The 11278-nt window shown below is 40.5% G+C and overlaps 1 protein-coding gene across 2 annotated transcripts in view; it reads left to right on the plus strand.

The window, feature by feature from the left end:
* Positions 1–9719, plus strand: part of kitlga (kit ligand a) — a 78260-nt gene extending 68541 nt beyond the window's left edge. For both annotated transcript variants that reach the window (XM_015977149.3, XM_070550238.1), the window contains one exon: positions 88–9719. The gene's annotated coding sequence lies outside the window, so the exon portion shown is untranslated. The remainder of the gene's footprint in view (positions 1–87) is intronic.
* The last annotated feature ends 1559 nt before the right edge of the window (positions 9720–11278 follow it).

Consider the following 11278-nt stretch of genomic DNA (forward strand, 5'->3'; position numbering starts at 1 on the left):
CCTTTTTAGTCCTCATTTCAAATTGCAAGGGAAGAAAATGTCTTCCCCCATTTTCTGAGCCCTCTGCTTCATTCTTCTGTCTCACAGGGCTCTGCTCTTGGCTACAGTTGTTGTCTAAAGATGAAACTCAAGCACAGCTGAAAACTCTTGTGAAATGGCCGAAGTGTTGGGACTTCCTCGTCCCAATGCCATTACCAGGAAGTTGTGTGGTTCAATCCAACCTGAAACTTTTTGGATACTTGCCTTTCTTATAAGATTACATTACCCCCATGCTGTTGAAGGTGACAATGACTTAGCAGGTAACCTTACAGCCATGTCATCACCCCCCCACCGCCCCGCTGAGGCCTGTGTCCCTCAGCTCCGAATACTCATCCATCAGCACCTGCTGCTTCTGTGACTCTGTGGGGAAAACGACTTATTTATCAGCCTGTTTCTCCAGCCTCCCGCTACGCTCAGGCCTACATCAATACTACGTCTTCAAAAGAAAAACGCTGAAAGTGACTGATGCCGGTTATCTCTTATTTGAACTGAGGCATGATTTACTACCTCTGAAGACCCTCATATTAATCCACCTTCAACAGCTTTCTAGCCTCCTCGAAGCTTGAGGTTTCCCAAGGAATTATGGTGGTTCCAGACTTTAGTCACATTTTCTGGTTTAAGCTTGTACCCAAAAGGGGCGTATGCTGACGGTGTATTTATTTATTGATGGTTGCACTCAGCTGCTGCTGTTCCTACAGCTGAATTGTTTTAAGCAATCATTTAAGGGCACCTTTATTAATGGGTCACATTTACTGAAGAGTCTGTGTACTAACACTTTGTAATCCTAAAATCTCACTCCAGCTGGAAATGCTTACCCAGAGATTGCTGTTCGGACAGACGACCTGAGTGTTTTAGAATGTGTGGATGAATTTCAGTGGAGAAAAACTACAAACCATTTGTGGGGCAAACAGAAAGACGCCGCTTGAACTAACCAGACATTTTGACTGTTAAAACCAGACATGAAATCCTATTAATCAGCATCAGGAATTGGGTGGATTTGGATTTTGAAACATTGGCGAGAATGGGCCTACCACAGGAAAACGTTAGTTCAGCAATGCCTTTACTTTTTATTTGTCACATATAAATATAAATATATATACATACATACATATACTGTTTGAAAGGCACAGCGTTTTACTGGAGGGACTGCTAATGGCCACTTTACTGTAAAAGTGGAACAAATCAAATTTCTAAAAGAGTGCATGGTCTGTAAAAAAAGAATAAATCAAATAAAAATTCAGGAAGAATAAGATTGTTTCCCTCCTGGATCTTGACTTTGGATGAGCGACAATAAAAGGATGGTTGGATATTTATTGTTTTTAGGGTTGCACAATAGGTTTTGTCAAATTATCAGCAAACTAATTCAGAATACCTAGGAGCGGGATAAAGGCGTGACTCCATTTATTCCAAGTTATGAATTTATTAATAAAAGGTGTAATTTACTGAAATATTTTTTATGATTATTCCTGACTTAATGCCGAGTGTTTCATGCAGGCTGAACATGAAAATAGTCTCCTACACTTATTTCCTACATCAGCTTCTGATAGAAAACAGATGGTGAAACTCTAGGATTAGAAAATCCTGACAGATCTACGTCACACTGTCACTGACATTCATGCACTCACCCATCTGGACTAGCAATGGGGAAGGCTGTTGTTGGTTTAGCATCCAGGAAACAGCAGAGGACATCTCGGCTGGTAGAAGCTAACCATTAGCGTTAGCAACTCCACCACACAGCAGAACTCCTCCAGGCTTGTGGTGTTAATGAAAATAAAACATCAACACTGCAGAGCAACTAGAGTCAGTGGTAGAACTGTGAGAAGTCCAAATATCAGCGAATAAGACTCCACATCCTGTCGTCTGAAGCTACTTTCTCCTCGGCTGATTTGTACTTCCTGAAACAAGGCATTCATTCCTACAAGAGACCACTGCAAATATATTGATTAAATGAGTGAACCACCCCTTTAAAGTAGGTCACAGCAAAGGTTTTGTACTACAAACAAGAAAATAATAACAAATCTGGATTCGTCTCAACTCATTGTCATTTTTCACAATGGTACAAATGCACGTTTTTCTAATATTGTGGAGCACTAATCCACAACCCCCCGAAGGAGTTATGAGAACATTTGTGACTGTAAAGGGATCGTACTGGTGAGTCAGTTAGCTCACAAGCTGTAGAGCCAGATTTACTAGAGCCAGTCTCTCACTGGGCCGCTGGAAACAGTTTTCCAGAAGAGTCTCCTAAACCAGTCAAACCCGTCCAAGCTTCCTCATGTCCTCACATAAAACAGGGCTTTGCTGTCATGTTGCAGAAACCTTGAATGTGGTTAAGTCCGTGTTCATTAGTCCATCTGAGGCTCATCTGGAATTCTCAATGTAAGAAATCTGAAGCAACTTTGGGACAGAGTTTTGAATACATTTTAGGGAACATTTACTCCTAAATAGGACAATTTTGCAAAATAATAACTTTGGTCATTTTTAACAGTTTATTTCCCACAATTTGGTGTCACATTCTGCACCTGATGTTATTGTCATTTGCTGCAAAGATGATGCAGATCTCTTCAAGGGGACAAAGAATGCAGTTTATCAGCAATCTCAAACACTGCTTGAATCTCTAACAAGCATAAGACATTTTGTTTTGGCTTTCATCTGTCCCAGGAGCCCTGCTACAGGCCATTCTAACCCCCCTGAATCAGCCTTGCTGCGAAAAGAGCTGTTCACCACTCCCACTTGGCAAGGACATGAATATGCTAATGAGCTGCTTGCTGATTGGTTGGTTTGAACCAGAAGGCCTCAGACAATGGAGACTGCAGATTGGAGGAAGAAGAACTCCACATTGTGACGTTTTTATGAGGTCTCTCAGAAAATAAGTTTTTTTTTCTGGCATTTTTACATAAAAAAATATTTACATAAAAAATAGGTTACACACGGCTTTGACTTTTTGGCGTGCTACTTTTGACCACCTAAGCTGTCTTTATGCACACACAACAAGAAAGTGTTAGTTTAGATTCTTTTTCCCCTTTAAAGCAAAAGCTGGACCATATGAAGTTTGAAATTTTCCATTTTTGTAATTGTGATCAGAATTCCAAACGATGATTTCAGAATAACTGTCAGATCCAGTTATTCATCTTTTCCTTGAGGAAATCTAAAACAAATAAACCAGAATAAGTCGTGCAGAAACCTGCTGTAGCTCAAGCTTCGAAGCTTGTGTTTTTCCTGCTTATCAGAGTTGTATTTACCTTCGTTATCTCAGACAGGGCATGAAACATTATCAACTGGGATGATATGTTGACACATAGCTAGCTTGAATGCTAGCTGTTTATAGGATTTTACACCATGATGAAAGTGGACAGTTAGGAAAGTGTTAAATGTTTTTTTATTATTTGCCCACATGTTAGGCTTTATTGACCTTTTTGCACATGTGTGTGCAACATTTTTGAAAGTAGTTTAAAGGAGGAGTGACGTCTTGATAACCATGTGCTTGTAGGAGTTTATCTAACTAATCAGACCAGTTAAACGTCAGTCTTTAATGAGCCTGGACTGACAAAGCATCTGAAAGGATACAAACAGGAACAGGTCAGTTGTCTGTCCTGTGTTGTAGCTGTTAAAAAGAAAAACTGCGTGTGTTCTTAGTCATTGACAATCAGTGGCGGTTTTACCATTAGGCATAGGTCGGCAGCCACCTGGGGCCCCCATGTGTTGGGGGGGCCCCTAGCCCTGACCGCCGGCACCCCTCTGTTAATGCCCCAATACGCTTATTACCAACCTGTGGCCGCAGACGGGATTGGACATGCGCACTTCTCATTACCATAATTCCTGAACCGTTCAAGATATTAAAATTCCAAATGTGCTGAAAAGATTTTTAAAAATGGGGCCTTTCGTGCATATACAATACATTACGGTAGCCACCGGGATTCCCTGTCTTGAGCGCAACGAATCACAGCACAGATTCAGAGACGTGCTGAGTTTGTCATCCAAAATGCTCTGTTTTATAACTTTTGAAAGGCTGATCAGATTTAAAAAAATCCAACGGTTCCTAAAAGTACATAAAAGCAGCTTTCCAACGACCCTCAGCATGAAGCAATCAGAGTTATGGAAAATATCGCTACGAGGGGAAATCCTGCTGTACAGCCTGATTGAAAAGGAGCGCAGCGCCGCAGTGAAAGCGGATAACGGAACGGGGAAGCTAATTAGCATAAAAAGCAGCATGAAATTATGGAAATGCCTCAAAGAAAATCAACACGATCTATTAGGTGTCCCAGAAGGCTTATATCTGAAGACAGTGACCACGAAGAAGGACAGATCTCCAGTGAACCAGGGTATGAATGTTTGTTCAGTCTTTATTTTTTATTTGAACAATCCTCAACTATTTGCTAATTGTAAAATTCAGCTTCATCCCAGCATTATTTATCTTTTTACTATAAATAATTATTTTTGCTAAAACAAAAGTTTTTGGTATAGCAGTGCACGGTGTGCAAGAGAAGCACCCCATGGCAGTGTGAGGTGTGCAGGACTCTGCCTGCAGCTGGAGAGAAACTGCTTCAAGGTCTACAACCAGGGGCGGCGTTAGGCCTGGCTACTTGGGCTGAAGCCCCGAATCTTTAATGAAAAGCCCCGGATCTCAAACGTGGAAGTAACATGCAGTACCAAAGTCCAACAGAGAGGGAGCAGCTGGCAGTAGTTTGTATACAGCCTGCCTGAGCCTCCACCACTGAAGAAGAAGCCCTTCAGCAGCCGGCTTCTTCTACACTCTCTGCCTGAAACGCATGAGTGAAGATGGACATAAGGAGGTTTTTTTAGACCAAAAGTACTGCGACAGAACCCCAGCTTTGATGAGACTGGTGCTGACTCAGGTTTGTGAGTTTTATTTGAAAATATTTGTTGTGCTGCTGGTTTGCCTAAAGTTAGCTTACTATCAGGTAAAGTTGTTGGAGAAAGAAAGGGAATATTTACTATCATCTCACACTAAACACTAACAGGAACAATACTCTGCCCTGAATATGCTTAATATGTAGCTTCAGATTAAAAATTATGTGGTACAAGACAAATATATATGATGTTGACTAGTGTGTGTGTGTGTGTGTGTGTGTGTGTGTGTGTGTGTGTGTGTGTGTGTGTGTGTGTGTGTGTGTGTGTGTGTGTGTGTGTGTGTGTGTGTGTGTGTGTGTGTTAAGCCCCGGATCTTCTTCAGTCCTTAATCCGCCCCTGTCTACCACATCAAATAAAAATGTCTGAAAGTTTACAAAAATAAATGGTCTTAAAAACAGCTAAAAAGATACCAAGGTTCAAACTTTTTTTTAAGAATAGATGCATTTCAGTTCAAAGTTTAAATTGTTTGCCCAGTCATTTTGAAGTTCCTGTTCAGTAACAAATGTAAAAAATTCTAATCCGTTTTTTGCTTTTTTCACTTTTAAGCTGATTTTTTAAAGGCTGTAATAGAAATAAATTCTAAATACAAACCATACACTGAAAGCTGAAGTTGTTCTGAACAAAGGAGAGAGTTACACACACTTTGCACTTTTTATTACAATTTTACAGTCATAAGATTAAAAAAATACCAGGTGGCCCTGTTATAATTATGGTCATAAGAGGGTTATTAAGACGGCGATGCACAAACAGGAAGTGATTGGTAGTCATTCCACTCCAATCCAGTTGGTGGCAGTAATGGACCAAATTGTTGTTTGCCAAGTGCCATAAGACCACAAATAAGAAGAAGAAGAAGAGAGAAGGGAGCATTCATAGCAAACTCAAAGCGATAGTCAAAACATGAAGCATGTTATCCTATTGGCTCCAATAAGAGAAAGAAGCAGCTTGCTTCATAAAAGCTTTTATTTTCACTTCTGAAAGGGACGTTGTTTTTCGATGTAAACATCAAAGGAAGCGGAAAGGAAAGACAATGGAAAATGTTTCAAGGGAGGAAAACATAGACCAAAATGGAAAAAAGAAAAAAAAATGGCAAAAGCACAGGAGCACTGACAGGAAAAAGAAAGCAGAGCAAATATTGAAAGCACTCAAAGGGAGGGAAATACAGGCAACAAGAGGAGGACTAATAAAAAGGGAAAATAACTCGTGTCAGAAGAGGGGAGAGTTTCACAAATCCAGTTAAAGGTAAGATTGTTGAAAGTTCAGTGTAAGGGGCCCCATGTCTGTGTTCGCCTTGGGCCCCCAAATTGCTAAATCCGCCCCTGGCTAAACTGCCATGGAGAGTAAATAACCCTAACCCTAATCTCTTCCTGCTGAATTTGCCTGTGTCCAGCTTTGGTATTTTGTTTGCATAATAAAATAGTCACAGATGAATAGAAACAGTATGACAAAATAGTGAAGATGAATGGTAATGTTTAAAAAATAAAATCAACTGAGTAATGCCGTCCAAACCAAGATTTCAGTTTTGCCTTAAAGTTGCTCCACAGCATGCACTTAAAGTAGATTCTCCATCACAGTGGCATGGTTTTAACAGTTTAGAGTGAGGACTGATTTTATCTAAGAGAAGCTTAAAAATGGTTGATATTCTATGTTCTTTATTGGGATTCAATTACCAGTATTCAGCCCACAGTCTGCCTACCACCTCCCTCAGATCTAATAAAGGAAGAGCTGCGGGTGTTCCCTTCACGGTCTCAACAGACTCCAGGCCCCTCTGATAAGATCCGACTAGAACACTTCAAAGAACAGGTCTAATATGACCGAGATGAAAATCACAAAGGGGTGAAATAGAAAGAAAATGGCAGGAAAAAAGTTGTTGCATAATTGATTAAAGTAATGAAAATACTCTACGTATATGGGGGAGGTTAAATAATCATTTTGTATAATCAGCTTTTTTCAGACTTCAGCTTACAGGTGCTCTACATGCAGGTGGGCATGGCTTTACCCATCTTTGTGTGGGATCAAATTTACAGGAAGCCCCAAAAAGGCCGTTCTGATTTTGTCTGTCCTTTATTCACTTGATAATATTGGCCAAATGGCCCCCAGACAGTTTTTCATCACCCAATAACCAACTTTACAGTTGATAGCCTGCTTTACAGACACTAATGCTGGACAAACAAACCACATTTGCTAATTGAAAAATCACAGACACAGTGCTTGGTAGTCAATACAATCAAATTGATGGAAACAAAATTCAAACCTTTATGCTTAGTTACTCATGACTCATAGTGCTCAAATTATATTTTCTCGAAGTTCCTTAGATAATTATTTGTGTCACTACTTTTTACAGACCACCCACCTCTGATCATGAACATTTTTCTTCTCTCTTCTCTTCTGTCTGAGAGAGTTGCTACTATTGACTCGTTATTCTTGGACGTAGGACCTTTCCCACCATCAGAATGTACAGAACACACATAAATTCTACCCTTCATTTGCCCCACACTGTGATAATCTGATCTTCCACATAAATACTGCCACCGCTTTGCTTTGACTGGCTTTAGCTTGACCCATTCCCTTTAAAGCTGTTTCATATTTTTGCTGACCTTACCCGGCTTTGGAAAAGGGATGAAACAAATGTCTCCTCAACATCTGATCTGGGTATCTAGAGTCACTTTTGCAACCTTCTGTTTGAACATCTTTAGAACACTAAACTATAAATTTGGGGCAATTGCATAATCTCAGACCCATAGGCACCCATGCAAAATTAACTTTTGCTTGTATTGGGCAACCTAGACAACCTAGAATGCACTGCAACATTACATCACCTAGACAACCTAGAATGCACTGCAACATTACATCACTTTCTATGTTTAGCTACTGCAACATTAGGTATTGGACTTGAGATCTTTGCAATAGACCATGTCTAACAGCTGTCATTGATTTATGTGTTAACTTCCTCCTCTGTGAATTTTTCTGTTCAAACTTCATGAACTTTATCAGTTAGGGACTTCCACATGTGGTTCACGAGTTTGCAGTCCAGACTTGTGGTGCTCTCATCGTTTTTTTTTAAGGATAAAGGAACCCCATCCTCCAGGTGTTCTGTTCTGCTGCTTGTATGAAACACGGTTCCGTCTTTCTGGTATATGAAGACATCAGGAAATAAACAACCACTTGTTCAAGTAAAATTCAGTAAGACAACAAATGGAGCTGCTTATTTCCCAAGCATAATTGGGTAAAGATACAAAGCTGACATTTAAGAATATATTAAGAACATATGTATGCTGAAGCAAAGCAATGTTAATAAAATCATATCAAAGGGTTTTTGAACTAGCTAGTGGTAAATCCAGCCACCCAGTATAATCAGAGTGATGCAGTGTGAACAGGGTACACTGACTGTGACCTTCTCCTGTCATGCAACTACCAAACAATAACAGGATAATGCGTTTATGGGGCTACTTTCATTTGTTCCATCAGATCAGTTGTCTTATAATTGTATTTTTTCCATCCTTAGTTTTGTGCCTTGTTTGATGTGTGTGTGTGTGTGTGTGTGTGTGTGTGTGTGTGTGTGTGTGTGTGTGTGTGTGTGTGTGTGTGTGTGTGTGTGTGTGTGTGTGTGTGTGTGTGTGTGTCCACAGCCTATGTGCATCCTTGTGGTGGGAGAATGTGGAAACTATCAGGCCCGATCCCTTCTGTGTTTTTCCTCAGTTAAATTTCTTTAGCTGGATTTGCCCGTGACCGCTCATAATTAGGTACACCACTTCTGGTAAAACAGTGCTTTGATATGTGAAAACAGAACAAATCACAGTGGTTATTATAACATTTCTATTCACATTACATTGATAGTCGTGTTAGGGACCATTTCAGCGTGTTTCCTGTGTAATCGGAGCTATTTACTGGGAGTTTTTCTTACAGAAGACTATATTGTGCAAAACTGAAGATGTGTTTAAAACAAAGTATACCACATTGGTGTTCATTTATTTCTAATAAGCAGTACCTTTCAGCTTGAAGAGCTGCAACATTTTGGTGTCGTGAAAGTATTGTTTATAACTGCAAGATGACAATAATTATACAAAAAACACATTTTTTAACAACATTTATGAATGTTAAAACAATATCTGTGCCATATGGCAGTTTAGGCTTGAGTTTTTGTTACAGAAACATGCCGCATTTGTGCAGCACAGTGGTGACGTTCTAAAACCTCTAACCTTTTAGCCAGTTATCTATATTTAAAGATACATTTTAAACAATATTAGAGTATGCCATGTATAACAGTTTAGACCTGATTTTATTTCTCTTCCATCTTTATTATCAGTATCCTGGACTCTGTCAATGGTTACTTTAGCCTCAAACTAACACATATGGCAAAATAAATCAAAAGAGGCTTTATATATACATAGTCTATAACTATAATGAGCTGTAAGAGGTCTAAGCTGTGAATAAACACCAAGGTCTCCCACTTTCCTGTCTATTCTACAGCCGGAAGCATGTCTGATGTATGGGGGCCGGGAATATTCGGGCCTCAGTCCAGCCGGCACATGACTGCCCTTGAACACTGTTTCCTATGTGCGTCGTTGTTGACCCAAACAAGAGCAGCACTGCCCTCTTGAACAGTTATTTTGGGCATGATAGATCCCATCCATCCCACTGAGGTGGGGGAATCAAAACAGCTGTAGGCAGGAAAAAGGTCTGGGTGCCAAAAAAAACCCTAATGTAATTATTACCCGGTGAATATTCTGGGTGAAAACTCTACTGTATTCTGTATTTTTGTACAAATGTAAACATATATGAAATATGAATAAAGTTCATGTATCCAAATGTTATTGAGGGGCTTGTTTTTTTTTTTGTTTTCATGCATAAATTTATAACTTCATTCTGTAAGGTTACTGTCTGCTGTAGATCACATTGAGCATGCATCCAGTGCAGCTCGATCTCAAGTTGTTACACATTAAAGATTATTATAAATTTGAGTTGGAAAGAAGAAAAACACAATAGATTTAGGTAAAAGCAGCTTTAAATAAAAGGGTCTTTAGCTGTTTTTTAAAAGTGTCCAGACTGTCAACGCTGCGTAAGGATAAAGGAAGATCATTCCAGAGTCGGGGTGCAACAGTCAGGAAGGAGCGATCACCTCGACTTTTATATCTGGTCTTTGGACCTTCTAGAAGGTTCTGGTGTGTGGACCTGAGGGCTCGGTTGGAGCATAACCCCCAGATTCCACTACCTCCACTCCGCTGCGCTCCGCTCCGGCACGAACTCTGGAGCAAAATCGGTCCCGTTGTAGACAATCAGAGCAATTGCACTACTGCGGCCGTGCTGCTGCAGTGCGGCGCAGGGCGCCGCCCTCTGTTCCGGCGTCTGGCAAAAATAGAATCAATATTTTTGCCAGATGCTGGAGCACCTCCGCAGTCAATGGACAGGAATCACAACCGCCCAACAGGAAAGGGAACAAGCACAGCTTCCATTATTTCACAATAAATCGATAAACAAAAAGCGTTTTTTGTTTCATATGCACAGGTTTAACAACTTTTAACAACTATCAATGGCGGCTGAAGTTTAAATGCACAAAATTAAGCCATAAATACAGTTTCCACTATCAAAGTAGTCACACTTTGTTGATCCAAACACTGCTGATCTCTCAACACAAATGATGGGCAGATTAAACAGTTCATTTCGATGCTTCTCCCACACAACGGGTGTTTGGATCTAACTTCCGCGTTTATACCTCGGACTGTATCTCAAGATCTCGAAAATCCCGCGCATGCCTGTTTGCGCACCTCAGGTCTCCGCACCGGAGCCGTTGTAGAGTGGGTACCAGTAAAAATTCAGTTTGGAAGCGAGCGGCTGCGGAAGGCGGGGGCGGAGATAGTGGAATTTGGGGGTAACCCCAAAATTCCACTATCTCCGCTCCGCTCCAGCACAAACTCCTCAGCAAAAACGGTCCCGTTGTAGTCAATCAGAGGTGTTCCACTATTGCGGCAGCGCCGCCCGCCGTTCTGCCATCCGGCAAAAATAGGATCGATTCTATTTTTGCCAGACGCCGGAGCACCTCCGCAATCAATGGACAGAAATCACAACCGCTCAACAGGAAAAGGAGCAAGCACAACTTCCGTTATTTCACAATAAATTGATAAACAAAAAGCGTTTTTTGTTCCATATGCACAGGTTTAACAACTTTTAACAACTATCAATGGTGGCTGAACTTTAAATGCACAAAAATAAGCCATAAATACAGTTTCCACTATCAAAGTAGACACACTTTGTTGATCCAAACACTGCTGATCTCCCAACACAAATGATGGGCAGATTAAACAGTTCATGCCGATGCTTCTCCCACACAATGAGTGTTTGGATCTAACTTCCGCGTTTATTGCTCAGACTGTAT

The sequence above is a fragment of the Nothobranchius furzeri genome, chromosome 4 (genome assembly GCF_043380555.1).
Source record: "Nothobranchius furzeri strain GRZ-AD chromosome 4, NfurGRZ-RIMD1, whole genome shotgun sequence".
Taxonomy (NCBI): domain Eukaryota; kingdom Metazoa; phylum Chordata; class Actinopteri; order Cyprinodontiformes; family Nothobranchiidae; genus Nothobranchius; species Nothobranchius furzeri.